This window comes from Sus scrofa, chromosome 6 (assembly GCF_054392235.1).
Source record: "Sus scrofa isolate SSC_HxYL_T2T_F1_AM1 chromosome 6, Sscrofa_HxYL_maternal_Yorkshire_Landrace_v2.0, whole genome shotgun sequence".
Classification (NCBI taxonomy): Eukaryota; Metazoa; Chordata; class Mammalia; order Artiodactyla; family Suidae; genus Sus; species Sus scrofa.
The window spans coordinates 10,030,967-10,055,925 of NC_139388.1; the positions used below are offsets into that span (position 1 = coordinate 10,030,967).

Here is a 24,959-nt window from a genome sequence, read left to right on the forward strand (position 1 = left end):
TGCCTTTCAACATGCAAGACTCTGGGAGAAGACGGGGCCTTTGAGCTGTTAATTAATTTGATGTTAATTCTCGTGTGAAGATGGGAAGAGAGAGAAGAGACCCATCTAGTAAAGCAATGCTAACCAATGAAACTTTCTGTGACGGGTGAAATGTTCTCTTTGTGTTGCCCAACATGGCAGCCACACGCAGCTACTGCGGACTTGAAATGCGGCCAGTGCATCTGCTGGAGTGGCTTTTTAAAATTATATAATTTTAATTCACTTCAATAACCACAGGCTGGTGGCTGCCATGTTAAATAACACAGCTCTAGAGTTTGTTCCGGCCTGTTTGAAGAGATCCTGATTATGTACGAGCAAGTACGTTCTTCTTTTGGAGAATCAGCTAAAGGCTGTGAAAGGCTGGCACCCTTCAATCGAAGGAAATGTTTCCTTCTCGAAGCCATAAAATGCTCCGAGGTAAAAGTGAATTGCTTTATCCAATGGCACCCTGCTTTGACCACGTCTGAATCAGTTTCTAGCCACTGTTACTAATTAGAAACAGTGTAGAAGCAAAAACATTTAAGAGAAACCTGAGCCCTGGATGTTAAAGCTGTCATTTTTCACATGGCCTCATGATTCAACGATTAATGGACCTTAAAACAATCATAAAACACCAAGGCCTTTGCTCAAGCTTGGAAAAACAGGAATAGTTTCGCTTCTGCTCCAGTCTTCTTGTTTTAAATTCATGGGGTGTCACCGAGCTCTGTAAACACTTTTAACTATTTTGACATTGTCGTATGAGATGTCGTTAATCTGTTTCCTCCCTGACCTTCATTGGCCAGCAGCAGGTTGCGACTCGGTGGAAAATTCATGAAAAGAGCTCGGATGTACTCAGTGACATAGATGAGGACACAATAAAACTAAATAATGGCTATCAGGAGCGAATCTCCATCCAATAAACTAACTCACCAAAGATTTACTGAGCGTCCCGTCAGCACCAAGTACTTGCACGTGTAACCTATTTTATCGGCACAATCCTTAGCACAAAGGCATGGCGTCGGTGTTGGTGTCCCCATTATAGAGATGAGCACACTGAGGCCCAGTTGCTTGGCTAGTAATGAACAGGCAGAGGTGAGACTGAAAACCAGGTGTTCTGACTCTCAAATAACCCTCTTTCCAATACACCACTTCCGGATATTCACCTTTGCTGATGCTCTGCAGCAGACGGCGTTTTTCAAAAGTGGCCACAGCGTTACTTCCAGTCCCCTGGGTATCACCCAGGATGCTCCCACTGCCCTCTCAGGAGGTGGAATCTCTTTCTTCTTTCTGTAAACCTAGGTGGGCCTTGGTGACTTCCTGGACAAACAGAATGCAGAAAAACCAACCTACATGACTTCTGTAGCTAGGTCACAAAAGGCCAAAGAGGGGTCACCTTGGCTCTCTTGGGACACTCCACACGCCATATTGCGAGGAGCAGGCGCCATACTGTGAGGAAGAGCAGGTGCCATATTGTGAAGAGCAGGTGTCATATTGTGAAGAGCAGGCGCCATATTGTGAGGAAGAGCAGGCGCCATATTGTGAGGAAGAGCAGGCGCCATATTGTGAAGAGCAGGCGTCATATTGTGAGGAAGAGCAGGCGCCATACTGTGAGGAAGAGCAGGTGCCATATTGTGAAGAGCAGGCGCCATATTGTGAGGAAGAGCAGGTGCCATATTGTGAAGAGCAGGCGCCATATTGTGAGGAAGACCAGGCGCCATACTGTGAGGAAGAGCAGGCGCCATATTGTGAAGAGCAGGCGCCATATTGTGAGGAAGACCAGGCGCCATACTGTGAGGAGCAGGTGCCATATTGTGAAGAGCAGGCGCCATATTGTGAGGAGCAGGTGCCATATTGTGAAGAGCAGGCGCCATATTGTGAGGAAGACCAGGCGCCATACTGTGAGGAAGAGCAGGCGCCATATTGTGAGGAGCAGGTGTCATATTGTGAGGAAGACCAGGTGTCATATTGTGAAGAGCAGGCGCCATATTGTGAGGAAGACCAGGTGCCATATTGTGAGGAGCAGGTGCCATATTGTGAAGAGCAGGCGCCATATTGTGAGGAGCAGGTGCCATATTGTGAGGAAGACCAGGTGCCATATTGTGAGGAGCAGGTGCCATATTGTGAGGAAGACCAGGCGCCATATTGTGAAGAGCAGGTGCCATATTGTGAGGAAGACCAGGCGCCATATTGTGAAGAGCAGGCGCCATATTGTGAGGAGCAGGCGCCATATTGTGAGGAGCAGGCACCATACTGTGAGGAACAGCAAGTGCCATATTGTGAGGAGCAGGCGCCATACTGTGAGGAAGAGCAAGTACACAGAAACAATGTGTAGGTGTTCCCGCCAACAGTCAGGAACAAACAAACCCCAGAATCACAGGTGAACAACCTTCAGATGATCCCAGCCTCCAGCTTTCAAGCTGCCTCGGCTAATGCTGACTGGAACAGAGACAAGCTGTTCCTACCAAGACCTGCTGAAACCACAGATTCATGAACAACACAAATGTTGTCACTTTAAACCATGAAATTTGGAGGTGGCTTGTGACATGACTATAGTCATGGAATATGATCAAATTGTAATGAAACTCTACAGAATGGGCAAACGCAGTAATTCCCTCAGCAAAGACAGCCGAGGGCTAGAAGATGAGCTCCCATGAAAGAGATCCTGGAAGGAAAAAGATAAAGGTCTTGGCTGAGAAGAAACACAAAATCCAGAAGGCTCCTTGTACTGAGGAATTACACTGAACATCTGAAGGAAAAGAAGAGAGACTGCCTAACGACTACATTGCCAAGTTTAGATTTATGGGATTGTATGTTTACCGCTTTGACTGCAAAGATCTATCGAGAGCCTCAGATGACTTTGGATTAATTTACTAGTTTGGCTCGGAAAAACCTATGGTTTAAGTGTGTCTTCCACTTCTGTCTCTTGGGGGTAGGATGTGGCATTGGGTTTATTCCACCATGTTTAGAAGTTGATAGAAGGCTAGAGGAGGGATCCAGTAAGGCCGGAAGATGCCTGGCTCATTTCTATATTCCTGGATCCAGGCTCAGTTCCTGACACCTTTTGGAAGAAGTGAAAGAAAAACTGGATACCCTCATGGAGCCACAGCTCTACCAACAGTTAAAGCAGGCTGGCCAAGCATGATAATGGCTTTTCTCTGACACTCCCACATCCCACCAACATGAGACGTGGTTTACGCCTTGGCCATGAGTAGCCTAGACTCCAGGACGGCACTTTCTATACAACTTGCTGTTCTTCCTGCCTGCGTCATTTTGTGGTCCACCAGCCAGAGGTGCTGAAGAACCGTTCAGATCCCTCTCAGATACATTTCTCCTTTCTTGGTTAAGATTCCTTTGCCTGTCTCAAATACTGTGCCGTCTGCTTCTTAAATTTTGATATTTTGATAGTAATTTTCCCAACTTCATGTATATGACTATATACACATAAGTCTATTTAGTTGCAGGATGTGTTGCCCAGATCAGGAAAGAGAGACACTTCGCATGAGCTTCCCAAACACAGACGGAAACCATCCATAGGTATCGGGAGCAATATTTAAATATTTCAGGAGCTGTTACTTTTGAAGAAATTTAGATTAATTGGGTTGCTTTTCAAACCAGTAGTACCGCTGCAGTTACATCCTCAGAATCACAAAACGCCTAAGGTATATAAACAGGATTTTTTTTTTCCCCTTTTATTGATGGCTGTGAATTTTCTATGCACACCTGTACTATCAAGGTAACTTTTGCTATAAACAGCATTTTAAAATTATCACATAAAAAACTATCAAGCACTAAATTAGAAAAAAACAGAAATTCGAAAGTGATAGTTAAATTTATGAAGCAATTCTGCAACACTCAAAGGCTCATTGCTTGACATGTAAAAAACTTGGAGCTGAGTGGAAAGCCTGGGTATGAATTCTCTCCGGTGGGGAAACCACAATCCACACCAGGCTTCAAATGAGAGCCACACGATGGACATATGCGCTTTGGATGTACGCTTGTTTGCATGACTAATGGAGATAATATTAAAAGTCTTTTCTCATCATTTCGATTCTTTTTTTTTTTTTTTTTTATTTGGCTGAGTGCCTTTTTTGCTACCTCCAAGAGCTGTTAATTTCGCTCGCTGCCGAGCAAAAGTCAAAGTCAGAGTCTAAACAGCTTGTAATGAGTTTTCAATGGCCCATCTCAATGAAATTGAGGGCAAAGACCAGCCGGCTCCGGCAATGTCAGCCCTCGGAATTTATTAGCGAGGGCGAGGTGTGTTCGGGGAAGGCGCAGCAGAGGAGGCACCGAAGTTGCTGGGCTCTTAGGCAAGAGCCCAGCCCTTATTAAAAAGTGGTGCCAGCAGACTGTTCCGGCAGGGCACACGCTGTTAGACTATCTGCCACCAGCCGCCCCCGTCCAGGGTCAGACCTGGCTGGGAAACCAAGGGGAGAGAAATCTCTTGGAAGAAAGAGGAGTTGCCATCACGTGGTGATGCGGTCACTCCCATCTGTCGGTCCCCTACAATTAACACACAAAGAAGGACGTGTGCCTTTGTCCCTCAAGACACACACGCACACATCTCAATCTGCTCACGGTGATTTAGACAAAAATGCAGCAGTATTCAATTTTGAGTTCTGACTTTTATTTGTTCGATTCTGTTGAAACGTCTCTGTCACGGCCGTTTCCAGCAGATGCCTTATGATTTTACCCCCAAGAACACGCTTCAGAATCTTGCAGTACTTTTCTGCACAAATGCCAAATCGCCATATAAAACAGAATTCTGCATGCACCGCCTGTCCAATAAACTCAGCGCTGGAGAGAGAACCATTTGCCACTAGCGTCTCTGGCTGAGAGACATGCACTGCAAAGCCACTAAACGTAACATACGAGAGCCAGGGGGTGGTTTGAAGGGTGGGGGTTGGGGGGGGCCACCTTACTTGGGTGTAGCTGCCTATTTTCATTTTAGGAGGAATCCACAGGGTTTGTGCTAAGAGCTGACACATCCAGTGAGTGACATAAATCAGGACTGTTGGATCCTCCAAGACAAAATGTTTGGGGTTTTTTTTTTTGGCCTTTTGGGGGCCACACTCATGGCATATGGAGGTTCCCAGGCTAGGGGTCAAATCGGAGTTATAGCCACCAGCCTACACCACAGCCACAGCAACGCGGGATCCGAGCCACGTCTGCGACCTACACCACAGCTCACAGCAACACCGGATCCTTAACCTACTGAGCGAGGCCAGGGATGGAGCCTGCATCCTCACGGATGCTAGTCAGGTTCGTCAACTGCTAAGCCATGAAGGGAACTCCTTTTTTGTGTGCGTGTGAAACGTTTTCTATAATTGACACTAAATTATGATTGATTCTAATTTTTTTTATTTTTCCCAAGCACCTGTTAAATGCCAGCAGCCACGGTGCTATACCAGGAATTCAGTGGCAGGCTTGGACCCAGATGCACAGCAACTCATCTCTCATTGCTTCACCGCTTCCTTCACTGATTCAGTCACTATAGCCACAGAGATTGAATTAAGTAGGTCCTGAGAGCAAGGTTATGGGCTAGGTTGGGGAAAGCACAGTCTCTGTCCTCAAGCTCGTTTAACCTCCAGTGGCACAGAAAATTCCAGATTAATACGGTGGATTTCCAAAGCCTTCTGCTGACCACTGATGTCCTGTTTACTTAAATCGACTTGTCTCCCCAGCGTTTACCTCACTGCCTTCCCTCCATAGAACCACCCTTGCTCTGCCCTAAGTCATGCCTCTTTCCACATCCCACAGCACCTCCGAGCAAACCAAATACGAGCTAAGTGTCTTGCACAGAGCCTGCGAAGAATGTGTTGCAGGCATTCAATGAATATCAGCCAGAAAAAACCCAAAAAACAAAAAAACCTCAAACCTCCCAAATCCATTGCTCTTTGTGTTAACATACCCGTATATTTAAAAAGCTTGTCTGGTCTAAGAGTGAGAACTATGGGTAAAATGAGTTTGGAGTAGTTCCCATCGTGGCTCAGCAGAAACAAATTTGATTATCATCCATGAGGACGCAGGTTCGATCCCTGGCCTCGCTCAGTGGGTTAAGGAGCCAGTGTTGCTATGGCTGTGGTGCAGACCGGCAACTATAGCTCTGATTTGAATCCTGGCCCAGGAACCTCTATACGCCTCCAGTGTGGTCCTAAAAAGACCAAAAAAAAAAAAAACAAAACTTACTTATTTGCACATCCTTAACTCATTGCCACAACGACGCAATGACAATAATGCTAATAACAATGAGAAACCAAAGGCAGCGAAGCAATCACTGTGCACCAACTGCTGGGCTTGGCCCTTTATGCCCATTATCTCATTAAATTCTCATGTAACCTACAAGTCAGGTACTATTTTTATCCCAATTTTCAGATAAAAGGTTGACAGAGGTTAAGTGATTTACACCAAATCACAAACCCAGTGCATGTCAGATCAGGGGAATCTGATTCCAAAAACATACAAGACAGCAAAACCCCATTTAGATGGAAGATTCTACCCAGCTTTAAACTTGTAAGTGAAAACTGAAACGTCCCTCGGTCTGAAAGTGAACTGTAACTGATCCACATACACTGAGGGTTGGGGACGGGGGGCCTGTGTGCTTGTGATGGGGCGGGGTCTGCATCCAAAACTCACCACCCACTTTAAAACTGCAGGTAACTTTGTTAGGAGAAAAAGCGAAGGGAGGACTACCTGGGCAAAGACAGAATTCAAGAAGCCCCTTGATTTAAGGACCAGCCTCCTTATCATTTCTTACTGCATTCAAATGCTAGGGACATTGTTATCCTCATAGGAAGTGAAAATGCTAGGTGGTTTTTTTTTGTTTTTTGTTTTTTTTTTTTCCTTTCAAATAACAGAGGGAGTTCCCTGGTGGCTCGGAAGGTTAAGGACCTCATATTGTCACTGCTATGGCTCTGGTTACTGCTGTGGCACAGGTTTTGTTCCTGGCCCAGGAACGTCCACATGTCTGGGACGTGGCTAAAAACAAAAACAAAAAGAGAAAGGAAGAGAATTACATATACAGCTGCCTTGAAAACTGTAGCACAAAAGAAACCAACTATTACATGGGGCTTACGATTTTTGTATTTTTACAAAGCTTCCCTCAGAGGCCTTGGTGCTGAATGCTCTCGATCGGGAGACACCTTGCTAAAATGTTCTCAACTCCCAGACTGTTGGCTGGCGAAGAAAACCAGCCAAGTGGGTGTGGGGGAGAAAAACGCCATCTCTGGACAAGTCCACCTAAATTGCAACAAACCTGACATAGACTAGACACACGGACCTCAGCCTACCAAGCATTTGGATTTCTGAATAGTTCTCTCATTGCCAAAAGTGACCTGAAATTAGGAGAACCCCTGAATGAACCGCCCCCCTCCAATGTCTGCAGCTGAGTCTTTGCTGCTTCCAGCTTGCGGTCTGGTTGCCAGCTTAGGCCGCAAACCAATCCGCAGAGGAAACCAGGACAGATCCTACCCGTCCAGACCGTCTCGGCAGGGCAATGCGTCACGGGCCAACGCTGATCACGGGCGTCTGAAATCCCCCGGCCCCCCACATCTCAGGAGAAGGAAGAGGCTGAGTGAGAGTCCCCCCCTCTCTGGGGTGAGGGTCACACACAGCAAGGGGCTGGAGGGGCCTACGGAATTCGAATCCGCAGACATCACTCCCTCGGAGCATTGCTTTCCAGGCAAAATCTCGGAGCCACATATGTGTCCTCATGCTGAAAGCACATGGCGTGTGTTGATGGAAGGCCTGGCCCTTCCCTGGCATTCCTCTGAAACACCGTGGCCAAAACGCCCAATTTTTTTTTTTTTTTTTTTTTTGGCCACGGAACAGTGAACATTTACACAATCATTAAAATCGCATCTACCACCATATTTTTTCTCCTTCTCAGTTTTAATACATTTTTATAATTGCATTGAAGATATTCTAACCCTGTTTTTAGTGCAAAGATAAAATTTATGAACCGTGACAAGCGTATCATCTCGGAGCCAACCCGGAGGAGAAGAGTGTGCGTGTGAAACCCCAGTGTTAGCTTCCTTCTGCCGTTTTTTCATGAGGTGGGGGAGCAAAAGAGTTAAGCCGCGCCCCAATCCTTGAATTCCAGATGTGAGGGAGGTTCCCAACTCAGGCCTGCAAGAAAGGGTGCATTTCAAGGAAAAGCACTTACGTAAGAAAAAAAAAAAGGTATTCTGAAGTCACACATACAAATGGAACTGCGATGAACGTGCATTTTCAATGTTTCTGTTGGGTGTCATTCTGTTGACCCGACCAAAGGTATCTAATTAGATCTCTTAGGGACTCGTCCACCTCCCCCTTTGTCTTTGTCCATGTTTCCTTTAAAACGTGTCTTCGGAGACCATAAAAAGAAGGGGCAGAATGGGGTTCAGCAAGGACAGCAAGTGCGTGCCAGAGGAAGCGGGGTTGGGAACTGAGCCAGGTCACCAGGGAGCTTGGTGACTTTGAACCACTTCCTTCATCTCCCTTGAGCGATACTCTCTGTATCTACAGAAGGACTTGGAGTGGATTTCTGAGCTCCAAAATGACATGTCACAAAGAGACTACTGAAAGTAAAACAAGGAGTTCCCGTCGTGGCTCGGCGGAGACAGATCTGACTAGTATCCATGAGGATGCAGGTTCGATCCCTGGCCTCACTCAGTCGGTTCAGGATGCTGCGTTGCCTTGAGCTGTGGTGTGGGTTGCAGATGTGGCTCAGATCTGACGTTGCTGTGGCTGGGATGTAGGCCGGCGGCTACCGTTCCAATTTGACCCCTAGCCTGGGAACCTCCATGTGCCGCAGGTGTGACCCTCAAAAACGAAAAAGACCAAAATAAAATAAAATAAAACAAAACACCTGCAGCTTTCAGATTGGACCATGGATGAGATGATGTCTTAAAAATTCAGCAATTGCATTGGCTGGAATGTATGCTTCCAAACCCCGGTGGACACCATGAATTCCAAAAAAAAAAAGACGTTTTTCCGCAAGCATCTGCCCTGTACTCCTCCTGCAGCAGGTACCCTGGCTGTGACCTCTCCTCAGGAGGAGGGTGGGTGGAGAACAAGAGAGAAGACTCACTCTAGACGGACTTGGCTGTATCGCGTCCCCTTTTTCTACAGAAACATGGAGTTTTCCCTACTTTCTAACTTGACGTAATAGCCTTGAAGGAGACGCAAATGCGAAGGGCTATAATGAAGGAGAGGTAATCTACACAATTTAAAAACACTTATTGTGACAAAATGGATTGACGAGCTCTTGGTGAGACAAGAGCACATAAATGAAATGCATCACACCGGAAAAGCATTTTGCTCACATTGTCATTTACGGCTCCTGAATTAATAGACCAAGAAAGGCACCACCGGCCCCAACAAAACGCCGTAAAAACCACCGGCAGCGAGGGGTGTCTCCAACTTTAATTCCCTTGGGGAGAAAAGGACACTGCCTCATCTGTATTCAGTCCTGACATTGGCCACATCTGATATGGAACATTAGCTTCTAAGTCTCTCAATAGACTAGTGTCCTTCAGTTTATATTACTTTATGTTAATAGTAGAAAAATTACACACAACATCATTTATCATTGTTATATTCTGCTATACATCCCAGAGCTTATTTTAATGTATTTATTTACCCCTGAGACGGTGAGAAATTAAAAATATATATGTATCAAGAAAAACCTATAGGGAAAGACTCACTGTAAATCTCCTTAAAAAATAAAAAACAAACAGACCTCCCCAAAAACCTCCCTTGGGGGGAAAATCTATCATACAGCCAAACTTGGGAATGAGAAGGTGCTTTCTGCCTAAGGACGCAAGGACGGTCTGTACAGCCTTTCCTGAAGCAGGGAACATAGCAAAAAGCGGCGTATTATGAGGTTTTGTTCCCTCATCTCACCAGTTGTTCGGTTTTTTGGGTTTTTTTTTTTTTTTTTTTTTTGCATTTGTCGATTATATCCTTGGGTCCCCCGCATTCCATTATTAGCTTTTTTGACCTCTGACCTCTAGCCAGGGAAAGGCAAGATTTTTCTTTTCCCCTTTGAAAAGCACTGTCAATCTGAACCTGACCCTCACTCTTTTTGACCCAGTTTCCACAAGCATATGGAGGAACAGTGAGTTTGGATTAAAAACAGCAATGATGGAGTTCCCACTGGGGCTCAGCAGTAATGAAACTGACTAGTATCCATGAGGATGCAGGTTCGATCCCTGGCCCCGCTCAGTGGATTAAGGATCTGGTGTTGCCATGAGCTGTGGTGTAGATCACAGACGCAGCTTGGATCTGGCGTTGCTGTGGTTGTGATGTAGCCTGGGAACGTCCATGCGCTGCAGGTGCAGCACTGGAAAAAAAAAAAAAAAAAAAAACAGCAATGATGTCCTTGAGTTGAGTGCCTCAACTTCCGCAAGAGGGTCCCGCTGGGTTTAAGGGAGCACCAGCCTTGGTATCGCAGTGTGTGGGTTTCAGGGCAGACTCCAGCCAACTCTCCTTACAGAACCTAGGCGAGTCACCATCTTTACGAACCTCAGTTTCCACAGAAACAAGAGAAGTTTCGGCCTGATGAATTAAGCTTCAGTGACTTTGGCTGCCGGGGGCGGGGGGGTGAAGAAGGGAGCTGGGACTTTTCTGTGACATCATTTGTTCCTCATCCCAGTCTCATGAAGCTGGACAGATGTTCCCATTTTTCAGGTAAGCAAAGAGAAGCTGCGGAATGTTGACCTGACCCAGGTGGTTCCAGATGGGAAGAGCAGCAGACTCAGCCGTGGCAGAGGGGGGCTGCTCAGAACCCTCTGCTGGAAGAACATCTCTCCAGCGAGGGTGCCCGGGATGCAGCTGCTTTAAGGGTTGGAGGAAATGAACTTAAGTTTGTCTGACTTTCATTTATTCATTTACCACACTGACACTCAAAACCTGAAACGCACACCTCGAGTAATGCATGGTTACACAATATACCCTTCTAATGGTGGCTTCCTGTTCAGGTAGGGGAGGCAGCTATCCTGAGACCGTCTCTTCCCTTTAGCAGGTACCCTTGGTTACAAGGTACTTTTGCAGATTAGAGCACATCGTCCTTGCCCAACACTGTAGGCAGGGCAGGTACCCTTTCCCAAATTCTATTTAAGACAGATCTTTACTGAGCAGCCCAAGCTCGCCCAGCAAGGAATGGCTGATGGCTGTGCAGGGAACTGAAGCACAGGTCTGGCTCCTGGCCCAGGCAGGGCTCTTGCTAATACACTGCAATGATACCAATGAACAGATATATTTTTGATGACTATGGACAATAATTGGTTCTTTCCAAAAGGCAAAACAAAACTGGTGTCGTGTATATAAGGCTGTGCAATTTAAAAGCAATCGAGTAAGCAATCAACAGCAGAGAGCAAGGCAGAGAAGGCAATCTGTCAGAGAAAACATTTCTCGTGCTTCCTGAAAGCATCCGGGACTACATTTCCCAGGGTCCTCTGCAGTTGGGTATGACCACATAACTTGGTTCTGACCAATAGAAAGTAGGCGGAAGTGATCTCACGCCTTCTAGGCTGGGCCCATCAACTCTCCCCCCCCCCCGCCAAGGGAACCTTGTTCCTCTTCTTCCTTTGCTTGACATCTGGATTTTTGAGGATCCAGCAGAGGATTTGGAGGCTCTAGGGGATGGCCGTGCCTGAAATGTCAGCCTGGGTCCCCAGTCAAGGCGTGGAAGGCCAGCTGCTGAATGTCTGCAGTAACTGTTACATGAACAAGAGATCAAGCCCACTCCTGGGAACTGTATGTTACCGCAGTTAGCCAATCGCAATTCAAGAAGAAGGTCCTGGAGGAAAGGCAAGGAGTGTTTCTCACTTGATCGTTAGACAGGTATTAAGAGCCACTCTCATCATCAGCTGAAAATATCCACTGTACCCTCTTTGAGCAAACACAGACAGATGGTGTCCTGGGGGGTCTTGGAGCCTTGTTTAAGCATTCACAAAGCTTCTTTGTCTTGTCTTATATACCATCTGCTTTTCTTTTTCATCAGTCAACTTTTCACTTTTCTCACTTAACTTGAACGTCACATTCTTGCATCCATTTGATGCTGCTGTTGATGCTAAGACTCGTCAGCATTTATTGGGCGCTGACTACAGACCGGCCACTCTGCTAGACACTTGCCTACCCTGTTTCACTCCACCCTTAAGTATATTAGGTAGATGTCATTACAGTCCTTGTATTACTGATGAGAAAATGGAGGTTGAGAAACATAAGGGACCAATCCACTAGATTAAATTTCCAGAGCCTAGTCCAATGCAGGGTGTGTACTCAATGAATAAAAGAATGAAAATTCAAGCACCACGTTTGGCAATTAATGTCAAATTAGTAGTGAGGCTTGGTGCCCAGACAGTATTTTCCTAGAAATCGGTGTGAGAAATTAAATTTTCGATTCTTTTTTAGAATCAGAAAGCCCCAGCAGTGGCCCTAAGTCCCCAGTTTGAAGGAGAAGATCTTCTAAGCAATCACGCCATCAAGACCATTTTGAAGAAAACTCATTGTCCAGGGGGGACCCTCAAAATCCAAAGGCTTCCTTTCCCCTCCGACTCCACCACAAAACACCTGGGCAGACAGAAGGGCGGAGCCATGAAGAGCCAGCTTTTGGGGGTCACGCTGCTGGACTTAAGACCTCTGCTTGAGATCAGAGCTAGGTTATCTCAGGTGTTTGCGCCTCAGTATCCTTGTATGTCGCGAGAGCGTACCAGGGAACGGTAAATGACAGAATGGCGGTAAAGCACTTAGCACACCATCCAGCGTCTTGCGAGCACGCAGTAGATTCGGGCTATATCACCATCGTTACCATTATCAATACCACCGCCACCTTCGCCGTCCCTATCGTTCAAAGAAGGATCTCCCCAACCAGCAGCAGGTGAAGGGAGTCGACTACAGAAACTGCTGGCTCAAGGGTCAGCCTGAGGACGCCAACTCCCACTATTTACAGACTCCCCAAAATACTGGTATCACGATGGCGAGATTCAACGGTCAACCACAGATATTTGCCATCTGCCAGGCACAGAGCTAACATACAAAAGGAAAGTCATTTCTTTGGCGCGACCCAGCCGAGGGCAGATAGGTACCAGCAGCCACAGATAGCAGTTCTACGTGCCGTTCCTGCTGCCTCCAAAATAGGCGGGTCTGCCTGGGCTCACAGCCTGCAGACTGGGGTGGGCATTTCCCCTGGCCAGAGCGCCACCGCGATACAGGGGCTAATATAATACGAACAGCGAGCGCAACAACAATGACCACGACGGCAGCAGTGACGGCAGCAGCTGTAAGTAAGTTACTGAGGGTTCGCTCTGGGTCAGGCCCTGTGCAGACGTCATGAAGATCTCACATCACTACATCTCCCAGCCACCCTAAGAGGGAGAGGGGATTTACCCATGCGGGGCATGGGAAAATGATATTCGGAGTTTTTAATTATTTTGCCGACGGGGTCACAGATGGGGGATTCGAATTCGGGTCATTGCTGCTCACAAGCCTGTGTCATTACAAACGTCACTCAACTTCATAGCCTGCTCTGGACCCTCTTCCACATCCAAAACCTCACCGTTCTGGACCTCAGGCCCTCTTAAGGAACTCTTCAGGCAAGGCTGACCCCACTGAAACGAAGAATGGCACTCGTTAACACTAACGAATGAAATCACAGGTCCTTTCCGTGATGGCTGAAGAGTCTGAAAAAATAGTTTTTCTGAGCTCTATGTGGTCATGATGCACAGTATTTAAACAACCAAGGTTACCTCGCGTGGACCGTGGCTGAGTTTCGTGCTAATAACCAGAATCGTTTCATCACTACGGGCGAACGACCTGCATAATTTCATTTTTAAAATGAAGTCATACCTGGGCCCCTGCAAGGCAAAATTGGATAAAAAAAAGGAGGAACGTCAATATTCAATTTGTATTCTTGAGCTGAAAGCAGCCAAACAGTCTGTGCTGCACCATACCAACTTGGAGGAGTAGAAGGAGTCATGCTTGTGAACTAGAAGCAGGAAGGAGATTCTGCATCTTACAGGTTTTACTGGAAACAGCTACATGTCCACAGAATAAAGAGATCCCTGCTCCAGCATCCTGTTTATCATCAGAAGTTGGGTTATCTTTGCCTTTCCTCCTTTCTCCACACAGCCGCTCATCTTTCATGGTTTGGGATCCGTTACTGCTAAACCTCAAACATCCAGGGTAAGCAGAGTACAGAGCTGTGGACCATCACGGCAACTGTCAGGGCTCCTGGGGGATGACTTGACCTTCCCGAGTCTCCCCTTCCCTGAGCACCCTCGATCTCTCTGGGAGAAGCACCGACCTCATCCTCGGTCAATTCCACACCGCTCTGGCCAACTCTGACCTTAGATTTCTATGGGTGAGATGCCCCCATAGACTTGTGCGGGAAGCTGCTCCCTGCCTGCTCCAAACCTGACCTTCCCTCTTCCTTGCTGACAGAACTGTGATTCTGTGTGGGTAGCAAAGCCCTTGCGGGATGAATCCAAGTCAATCTAAGCCAATCATGGTGTGATGGAGTTGGATCCATGTTCTCTACTCTTTGCGTCACCCTTTTCCACGCTCTGTGCCATGCAAATCTGCAGGGCTCCCCCATCTGCAGGTGGAACACAATTCCTCACCCTTGACGGTAACCCCATGACTTGCTGCGAGTCTCAGATGTGACACCGACACCACAAATAACTAAAGAAAAAAAGTGATCAACTGGACTTCAGTAAAATGGAAAACTGCAATTCCTCAAAGGATAGTATCCAGAGAGTAAAAAGGTAACTGAAAGAATGGGGAGAAAATATTTGCGAATCATGTATTTGAGGAGGTTCTAGCACCCCAAATATTACAAGCCAACAATAGAGGACAACTAATCCAATTCTAAAATGGACAACGAACTTAGAGACATTTCTCTAGAGGAGATATGCAAAGGTCCAACACACAGCTAAAAAAAGATGCTCAGGAGTTCCCGTCGTGGCTCAGTGGTTAACGAATCCGACTAGGAACCATGAGGTTGCGGGTTCGACCCCTGGCCTTGCTCAGTGGGTTAAGGATCCGGCGTTGCCGTGAGCTGTGGTGCAGGTTGCAGACGAGGCTTGGATCCCACGTTGCTGTGGCTGTGGTGTAGGCTGGTGGCTACGGCTCCGATTCGACCCCTAGTCTGGGAATCTCCATATGCCCCGGAAGCGGCCCTAGAAAAGGCAAAAAAAAAAAAAAAAAAGATGCTCAACATCGTTAGTCATTAGGGAAAGGCCAATTGAAAGCACAATGCGACATCGCTTCACGTCTACTAAGATAACTATGGTAACGGCAACAAATACACACACAGCAACATACGTGTCGGCAAGGATGTGAAGAAACGGGAGCCCTCACACCTTGAGACTGGGGATAGAAAACGGAGCAGGCACCGTGGAAAACCAGGTAGTGGCTTCCCAGGGAGTTAAATACAGAATCACCATATCACCTAGAAATTCCACTTCGTAAGTATGAAATGAAGACGACATCCAAACAAAATCTGTACACGAACAGCCCTAGCAGCACAATTCAAAATGGCCAGAAAGTAGAAACTATGCAAGGCCCGTCCATTGGATGGATAAATAAAATGTAGCTCAGCCACACAACGGAATATGATTTCCTCATAAAAAGGACAGGGGCACTGACAGATGCCACATCACCAATGAAACTTGAAAGTAAGTGTCAGGTTTAAGAAACTAAGTGGAAAGACACCAGACAGAAAAGGCCACATGTTACATGGTCCCACTACATAAAATATTCTACTCAAAATAAGCAAATCCAGGGAGTTCCCTGGTGGTCTAATGGTTAAGATTTGGCACTTTCACCGCTGCAGCCTGGGTTCAATCCCTAGTCTGGGAGCTAAGATCCCATATCAAGCCACTGCATACTGCAGCCAAAAATAAATAAAAACAGAATTTTTTTAAAAAGGCAAATCCATAGAGACACAAAGTAGTTTACTGTTTGCCAGGAGTCAGAGGAGGGGAAAAGGGGATAGGCTTCCCTCAGGGCAGATAAAAATGTTTTTGGAATTAGATGGTGGCAACTGTTTATAAGAAAGAACACCGTAGAGTCCCCACTGGGGCTCAGCAGAAACGAACCCGACTAGGATCCATGAGGATGCAGGTTTGATCCCTGGCCCTGCTCAGTGGGCGGGGGATCTGGTGTTGCCATGAGCTATGGTGTAGGTCGCAGATGCGGCTTGGATCCTGCGTTGCTGTGGCTGTGGTGTAGGCTGGCAGCTGCAGCTCTGATTCAACTCCTAGCCTGGAAAGTTCTATACGCCACACCTGGGGACCTTAAAAACAAAAAAAGCAAAAAAAAAAAAAAAAAAAAAAAAAAATATATATATATATATATAGAGAGAGAGAGAGAGAGAGAGAGAGAGAGAGAGCATTGCATATATCACTATTATTTGTAAACTATGTGCTACACACCCATTCTATCTGTGATGTACAGTAACTCTGCGTGTGCGTGTGTGTGTGCATGCATTCATGCACTTTTTTTTTTAGAGGTCCAGTTGTTAAAACATTTTTCCTAGCACACAGCTGGCTCCCAGCCAGGCCTCTGTGTGCCCCTAAAAACAGTCTTAACAGAGCCTCCTTCCTCTAGCAGCTGCTGCCCAAAGAGAACCTCCTAGCAAAAGGTGCTGAAAGCTGCTGCTGAGAACTGTGAATTCCTGCAGCCAGAGGTGGCACCTGACCCTTGAAGCCAGGAAGGTGGGAAGAGGCTAAGTTACCGTGGCCCTTCCTCTCCTTCGCTGGGAACGCTTGCTGGCAAAAGACACTTCATCTTACTTTGCTTAATTCCAGACAGCCAGTCACACTTGGTTATTGTTTTTAGTTTTACATACTAGTATTGAATTATTTTTTATGGATGTTATTTCTCAATTAGTGTATTCCTTGGAGACAGTGCAAGCCTCTAGGATTTAGCTTCTCCTAGGCTGTAATCACTGCTGCCATGTGTACCGTCTGGGAGCTGATTTTATGTTCCTCCAGCGGCTCCTGCCCGCCCTGACCCAGGGGCGCCCCTGACCAGCTGCACAAGGGGATCTGGCTTGCCCGAGGCGGGGTCATGGGCTGTGGGTGTGACCTCAAGCTGGTCAAGAGGCACCAGCTGGACACTAAAGAGATGCAGTGGCATCTTCGGCTGGGAATGTCCTTCAGGGGTCCTTGGGACTGAAGATGTGGGTCATCAAGCTCAAGGTCAGGGGTGGACCGTGGAGCTACGGATGGGCTGCGATGAAGGTTTTCTTTCGGTGGCTCCCTTCCAGACAGTTGGTCGGCTCTTGGCCTCATAAACCGCTTGGCTATGAGCGGCTAAAGTCACAGCAACAAGGGCAAAAATGCCAGGCCTTCCTCAAAGCACCACGGATGGAGCATCTCATGTAATTCTCACGACAACTCTCCGAGCCCTCGCTACTGTTGATTCCCACTTTGCGGACAGGGAAGCTGAGGCAGGGGATCCTTTGTTCAAGCTCTCATGATGGGCAGCCTGGCCCCTGGGTCTCTGCTTTCCTTCCCCGCCTCGTACGATCTCTGAGCGGGTGAGAACTTCAGGCAGCAGCTTTCTGGGGGCTCCTGGTGGGGAAGTGCCAGCTAGGGCCCTGGCATCTCATGCCTCACCTCTCAGCTCCAGGGAGGGCCCTGGAGAGCCATGGGCTTGGCTGAGCCATAAAAGCAGTCAGGCCTGGACGTGCCCCACTTCTTGCCTGTGAACTTGAGCTTCCCCTCACTGAGTCTCAGTGTCCTCATCTATAAAGGGGGGATAGTAGTGTCTATCTATTGTGCGCACTAGGGGGTGCTACAGTTTGCAGGTAACATGGGAACAGCGATGGCGCTGCCCTTTACAGGGCCATTGTGAGGGTCTGACACGTGCTCGCAGGTAGGGAGCCACGAACACTGCAGACATGCAGAATGGGTGCTTGGGACGTGTGGCCCAGGGGATCAGCATCATCAGTGTCCTCTCCCACCATTGCCGTCCTCGTTACTGTCACTTAGAAGTCAAGAGTAACGTCTTTGGAGTTCCCATCGTGGCTCAGTGGTTAACAAATCCGACTAGGAACCATGAGGTTGCGGGTTCGACCCCTGACCTTGCTCAGTGGGTTAAGGATCCGGCATTGCCGTGAGCTGTGGTGTAGGTCGCAGACACGGCTTGGATTCCGCGTTGCTGTGGCTCTGGCGTAGGCTGGTGGTCACAGCTCCAATTAGACCCCATATGAGAACCTCCATATGCTGCAGGTGCAGCCCCATAAAAGGCAAAAGGACAAAAAAAAAAAAAAAAAAAAGAGTAATGTCTTTATAGAAGACATGGTGCATGCCTGCAACCACACCAGCACCCACTCGATGTCAGCTTCCTTCTCTACCTTCCTAGGACAGGGGGCTCCTGAGATCATGCCCACCGACCTCTGAGAAGCCCATTCCAGCCTCCCCCTGCTTTCAGGCAGAGGCCCATGCTTCAGGGCAGAGCGATCTGTCTCCCAGAAGGAGCCCAAAGTACATGGGTGCAGCTTCTGCGTCTCTGTCTCTGTGGTGCTGGACAAGACTGCACCTCCTCCTCAAAGCCTGGGCCCCGGACCCCCTCCACTGGCCCAGGTCTGTGCCGGTCACCATGGCACAGTTCGCTGAGCTGTAGGACTCCACAGACACGTTAAGGAGAACTCAGGAGAAGCCTGCTGGAAGCCGCATGTCTGAGAATGAAGAGAACGGTCAAGGAGAGTCTCGCACAAACATCCCCCTGTCATGCAGCCGTTTAAGCGATGGCTCGTCTTTCAGGCATTTTTACATTTTTTCCCCCGAGGCTCTTGGTCACAGCGGAAACGCTCCACATGTCAGTGGCACTACGGCCGCTGCGAGTGCTGTCCCCGTATCGAGTGTAACTGACATCTGATGTCCTCAGGAAGATGATGCGAAGATTCAGCGCTGTGACTCAAATTCACTATGTTTTTGGAAAGGCATGGCCATCGATAGGTGATAAATTCCGTCCAAACAAGTCAAAAGATCCTTCTTAAGGTAGATAACAGTTCGGAGACAGAAGAGAGCTTTGGCTCACTGTCAAGTTGACAATGTTTTTCCCTTTCTGAGCGGAACACAAAAGAACAGCACTTCTTCCAGTCGATTTGCATCTTCCATTCATAAAATACTTTACATCAAGCCTTTGTAATCGTGTAAAAATGTCCCAAACACCTTAAACTTGTCTATATAGAATGATTATGATCATAACTTGGAAAAGGCACAAGTACCACAACAATGATAAAACAGCGTCCAGAAAAGAAAGACTGGAAAGAAATAAGCCCAAAACTTAATGGAGCTTGTCTGGGGGGGGGTGGAGTAAAGCTGGGGTCCTCTTAGGCTGGGAGAGAGAAGGAAATGCATTAATAATTTTCGGTCCATCACTCTTGAATTCAATTACCGAGCAGTTTGGATGACTTTTCCTTCCCAACCTAGGATGGTGTGGAGACTCTCCCCAGGGCTGCGGAATGCAAATGTTGGAAGCGTCACCCTGGGAGAAGAGCAGTGCTCTCCCCTAATCCACAGAAAAGCAACGCCCTAGAGAGGACCGCTGGAGGCTATGGCAAATGCGGTGCTCAAAGGAAACAAAGAAACCAGAGAGGGGGCAGGAAGAATGCACTCAAAGCTCTTGGACCTTGACTACAAAGGCAGTCAACACCAGAAGAGAGACGAAAATAAGCAGCAGGCACCTGAAACTAACACAACATTGTAAATCAACTACACTTCAATTAAAAAAAAAAAAAAAAATGGGACTTCCCGTTGCGGCGCAGGGGAAACGAATCCGACTAGGATCTGTGATGATGCAGGTTTGACCCCTGGCCTTGCTCAGTGGGTCAAGGATGCAGTGTTGCCATGAGCTGCAGTGTAGGTCAAAGACGTGGCTCAGCTCCTGTGCGGCTGTGGCTGTGGTGTAGGCTGGCAGCTGTAGCTCTGATCCAACCCGTAGGCTGGGAACTTCCATATGCCACGGGTGTGGTCCCAAAAAGAAAACAAAGCAAACAAAAAACGACCCAAGAAGCACACAAATGTAATGAAGTAAATCGGGCAGTGAGGGGCTGGAAGGAGGGTTTGAAGAGGAAGGAAGGGGTGAAGGGGAAGCCAAGAAGGTCACAAAGAGAAAATTTGAAAAAAACCAAGGTACTATTCTGCATCTATGGCCCAATGTACCAGCCCTGTCCATTTCTTGCCCAAAGAAAAAGGCAAACAAGGGTTTACCAGTCTGGGAGCCAGTTCTGAGCCCTGTTCGGGAGCTCTGATCCTCTGCTTCAGCGGCCCTGCAAGAGGCGGACAGCAACGGTCCTCATTTGATGTGGTTGGCGTGAGGATTCCAACTCCCCACATCGAAAGTGCCACGGATGGAGCCCAGCACCCGCTCAGCACTGGGGACCCAGGGATCGCCGTTACCAACAGGAGCAGCATCACCAATGCCGTCCTGTCACCACCACCATCACCTGGATGTCATCTCCACGACTGCTGCTTTTATTTAGAAGATTGCGTCTTTGTCGAAGACTAAAGAACGGCTTTTAGTTAAAAACAAAGGGGAAAAAAAGACAAGTATGGTTTTAGCAGGTGCACACCAAAGCAGCAGGTTTTACCTCATTGCTCCTCAGTGGGTTACGTCATCTACACCTTGGAAACACCGGGTCACGAAATAAAACAGATCTTGACGTGTCTACTGAGCCTGACAATCACTGCCTTTGACAAGAATGTTTTGTCCGTTTCCATTAAATGCAGTTACCAAGACTAGCAGAGAGAGAGGGAAACCGGATCTCGCAGCAGACAGGGTCTCCTTTGCCACGAGGACCGTCCAGGGTGTGGAGGGGACGGGAGGGTGGAGGAAGGCGGACGGAACACCGTCGGGAGACAGCCAGGTGGGCTGCGGTTTCTGAGATCTAAAACACAGCTCCCCTTTGCTGCTCTCCCCAGTGTTTATCAGTGAGATGGAGAATTTCTCAAACAGCTCTGTTTTGAGGTGACTGCCCAGTTACTGGCAAACACCAAAGTCGTCCCAGACATGTGGGCTTTGGTATGAGCCCAGGGTCCAGACGCACCTGCTAAACACTTCAGTTGTGGTGAGTGTGTCATCATTTCCCTGTCTTGACACACCTTTCAGAAACGATAGCGTTTAGCGTTTGCTTGGCTTGAGAATGCTACCTGGCAGCTCGGGGAGTTCCATTTTCAAGCAGCCTGCAGGTGCCCAAGAACCCCCAGTGGGGGAGGAGGGCAGAGGAGTGGAGGGGGCAGTTATTCCCTGCCCAGTTCCCAGCCTGGCCCCTGGGTCAGGCTCTCAGCCATCTGCCAACTTCTCTCACCCTCTGAAGCCACGCTCCCAAAGGCTGCGAGAAAACGGCCCCTGGAGCCTGCGACATCCCTGCTTAAACCTCTTCAGTGGCATCTTTTACTCTTGGAGAACACGGGCACCCACGGCTCTCCCTCAGCCCCGACTCCACCAGCCACATCCACCCATAAAGACCCCGGGCTCTTCCCTGCCCCAGGGCCTTTGCACTCTGTTCACCTGCTCAGAATGTTCTCTAGCGCTCAGCCCTTCCCTGGCTCGGTCACTCCCCTGGCTTTCAGCTCAAGTGTCACCTCTCTAGAGAAGTCTTCCTGGCGTTCCCCCTCTCCTCCCTTTGCCACCGCAAGGCCTGGGTTAGGTCCACTCCTGCACCCTCGAAGGTCTCGCTTTGTCTGGCGTGTTTACTTGTTGGTTTGCTATCGTCTTCTTCCCCCGCCCGAGTCACGTATGTTCCCTTAAGGCAAAAGGACTTTTCTGTTTTTTGACCTGTTTGCTCCATTATCCCAGCTATACTGGCTGCCTAACAGCCAAAGGATGGCAGCTGAACGAATCAAGCAATGAATGAATGAATGAACCAAGCAGCTCATGAGTGGATGGAAGGGGCCTTAAGCCTCTTGAAGGTGGGGAAGACAAGCCCACCTCGGATCCCTTCCGGCCTGGCCCCCAGCCTCCAGCGATGACAAGAGCAGAGTGTTGTGGGTGTCTGGTCTGGGGAGGGGAAGAAAGCCCCCAACACACTTCGCCAGCCAGAAGGGCCGGAGAGGAGGAGACCCAGATAAGGAGGCCCACTGCCCCAGGGTACAGGACCCCGAGAGCCCGGTGGGGACTGGTTGTTCCAGGAACCCTGGCCACATCATTCGCTCACTTCGGCAACTGAGAGAAAGCACATTTTGAGCTCCTACTGGGTGGCACCAGGAGCCGTGTTCCATAGGTACTTGCAATGAGGACATGCAATTAGACTTGCAAAGACTTAGCCCCGTGGCTTCTCATTAAAGCTTTCTGGCTGCAATCCAGGGGCTCTGTTTTAAGCTCAAGCGGGAAGGGCAGAGCGGGAGGAATTCATTTTCTCTACCCACCCGGGTCTCAAGGTGCTTCCCCTCCCCTTCCAGGGAGCCGGGGAGGGAACCAAACAGGAACCTCGGTCTAGATCCCACCTCTGCCACCAACGGGCTGTGGTGGACAAGGACACCGATACATCCCAGCCAGGAGAACAGCTCCTGCATCAACCTGACCACGCGGGACCTCCCAAGGCCATCATTTACCAGCTGCGAGAACAGGGCGAGCTGCTATCATTCGCTCAGTCTGGGTTTCTCCGCCTTCAAATGGCGATGACAAGGCCCTCTCTTCTCAGACCTGGGAGGACTGGATCATCCGTGCAAAGGGCTGCGTGTGGGGCTTTGCACAGAGCAAGGGGCCAGCCTCAGAGGTAGCAGCAGCCACCTTATCTGGGCCTTGGTGTTTTGTTCGTAAAAATGAGACGGGCTGGAGCTGCACAGGTGTTGCCCCATGAGGAGATGCGTGTGGCCGGGGTTTTAGGAGATGCTGGGATGTCTGGGCACCCTGTCCAGGTGCAACTTCCTATGAGAAGATGGAGCTCAGGGGTTTCATCCAGGCCTGTCAGACCTCAGAAAAGAGCTAGAAGACCTGAAGGCGGATTTGGAAGGAGTCGCCCAGGTTAATGGCCAAGGGGAGACCGGACAGCCCTGGCAAGTGCCACCGTGTGGGAACTGCACCTGGCTGGGCAAGTAACTGTGGGTGTTTCTTGGAAGAGCTGACCTGGCATGAAGTCAAGGGGCCAGGGGGGTCCAAGCCAGGGAAGACGGCTCCCCTTCCATGAACAGGACAGAGCTGGCGCGGGGCCAGGCAAAGCCAGGCTGTCACACGGCCTCTCCTCGAGAGGAGTCTGCCTTCGACCCAGCCTGCAAAGCTTTGATGGTGGGTGATGTGCTCGTAGTCAGAAAACACAGCGTGGAGGTTGTTACATCAAATGACTCTGAGGCCACACCTTGAATTTCATACCTCGAATTTCCATTGCGTCAGTCTTCTCAGAAGCCTGGAACAGGCACCCAAATTGTGAAATGACTTGGCCTCGACCTCCCAGTCATACTGAGCCCAGGATCAGAGCGTGAACATGTGATGGCCTCGTCAACAGCCGACGCGACGGTCACCCTGAGATCTGAGGCCAGGGCATTCAGGAGGTGGTGACCTTGCCGCCACCTCACTCCTTGCCCGGGGAGAAAGCTGGTTACCTGGCTTCAGTCTGGCTGTGGATGGACGGGGGTATATCAGTGGCTCCTGTGCATCAGAATATTGGAAGCGATCCGACACAGGAGCGGATGGAACAGAGGATAAATCAAAAAAGAGGCTGCCTGCTGTGGCCTGGGAGTCGGGCAGACACTGACGGACCACCACCCAAGCTGTGTCTGACTTGGCACAGACAGTCACGCGTTTGAACCTCAGGCTTCCCCTCTGGGGATGGGGCAGCAACGGCAAGGAGGAGGGTCAGCTGTGACTGCACCTGTCCAACGTGTTTGTCCCCGTGCCTGGCTCAGCACAAGTGACAGGTCTCTCCCCACTAGAGAGGCTTGGCGGGAGGCCAGCACGCTGTGCTGGGGTCTTCCACGCGGTTGGCCTTGACTGTTCTGGCGACAGGAGATACTCCTTGGTCCTCCTGTCGCAGGGCTGCAGCCACATCTCCCCGGAGATGCTTATCACACACGCCCTCCCGCCGACTGTCCATGTAAATGACTGCTTCCCGCTAGGACCAGAAGCCCTTTACGGGTGGGCATGGTGTCTCGCTATGTCTTTACTCCTGGTGCCTCCAAGGGACTGTCCGGTATGATGGCCCCTAGCCAAAGGTGGCTATTTAAGTTGTCTCAGTAAAGTTACATTAAAAATTCAGTCCCTCAGGTGCACTCATCCCACGTCAAGGGCTCAGAGGCTGCACGCGGCTGTAAAGATCCAGAACACGCCCGTCTCTGCAGAAAGACCTATCGGGCAACACTGATACCGGAAGGCCAAGGGCAGAGTGGGCAGGATGGGCCATGTCAGAAGCTGGAGGCGGCGGGCCTCACATGCACCCCGGGAGACCTTCCCAACTCTCCTTATTCTCTTCCAATGCACCTTCAGATTCCATGTGAAATCTGAAAACACACACGCTGCGTAAAAAAAGGGGGTGTGAGACTAAATGTCCCGCACTGACTCCAAACCTCTTCCGTCTGTGAAGATCGCATCTCTTAGCAAGCACTGTACACACACCTGATGCCACCCTGGTAAGAGGACCAGATTTCCTAAGTACTACTTCCTGGGCACTGTTTGTGTATCATCATATTTAGTTCTCATGATAAGCGCCGGGACTCCCATTTTACAGATGCTAAAACTGAGGAACAGGAAGTGTGAGTGGCAATGGGTTACAGGTGAGTAGGTCTCAGAGCCACGACTCAACCCGGGGAGGGCCTGGGCCTGGAGGCCAAGGTCCCCACCACTGGGCTCATGGTCCGGGGAGAGCCAAGCCAACGGTCCTCACTGCGGCTGCTCGCCCACAACCCTCTCCCACGGGACAGAAGGGCTGGACGCATGCCGTCGGAGCTGGGCCACGGCTCTGAAGCCACCAATCCAAGCCCTGCAGCCTGGAAACTGGATCCAAGTTTTCTGAA

General features: G+C 49.1%; 1 protein-coding gene and 1 long non-coding RNA gene across 4 annotated transcripts in view; both read right to left on the minus strand.

Moving 5' to 3' along the window:
* WWOX (WW domain containing oxidoreductase) overlaps positions 1 to 24,959 on the minus strand; it is a 969,209-nt gene that overhangs the window by 365,172 nt on the left and 579,078 nt on the right. The window lies entirely within an intron of this gene.
* On the minus strand, positions 4,070 to 10,364 carry LOC146402191 (uncharacterized). The gene is made up of 3 exons (XR_014805394.1): positions 6,871 to 10,364; positions 6,370 to 6,539; positions 4,070 to 5,144 (listed from the first exon to the last, which is right to left on the minus strand). It is a non-coding gene; the product is annotated as an uncharacterized LOC146402191 (long non-coding RNA).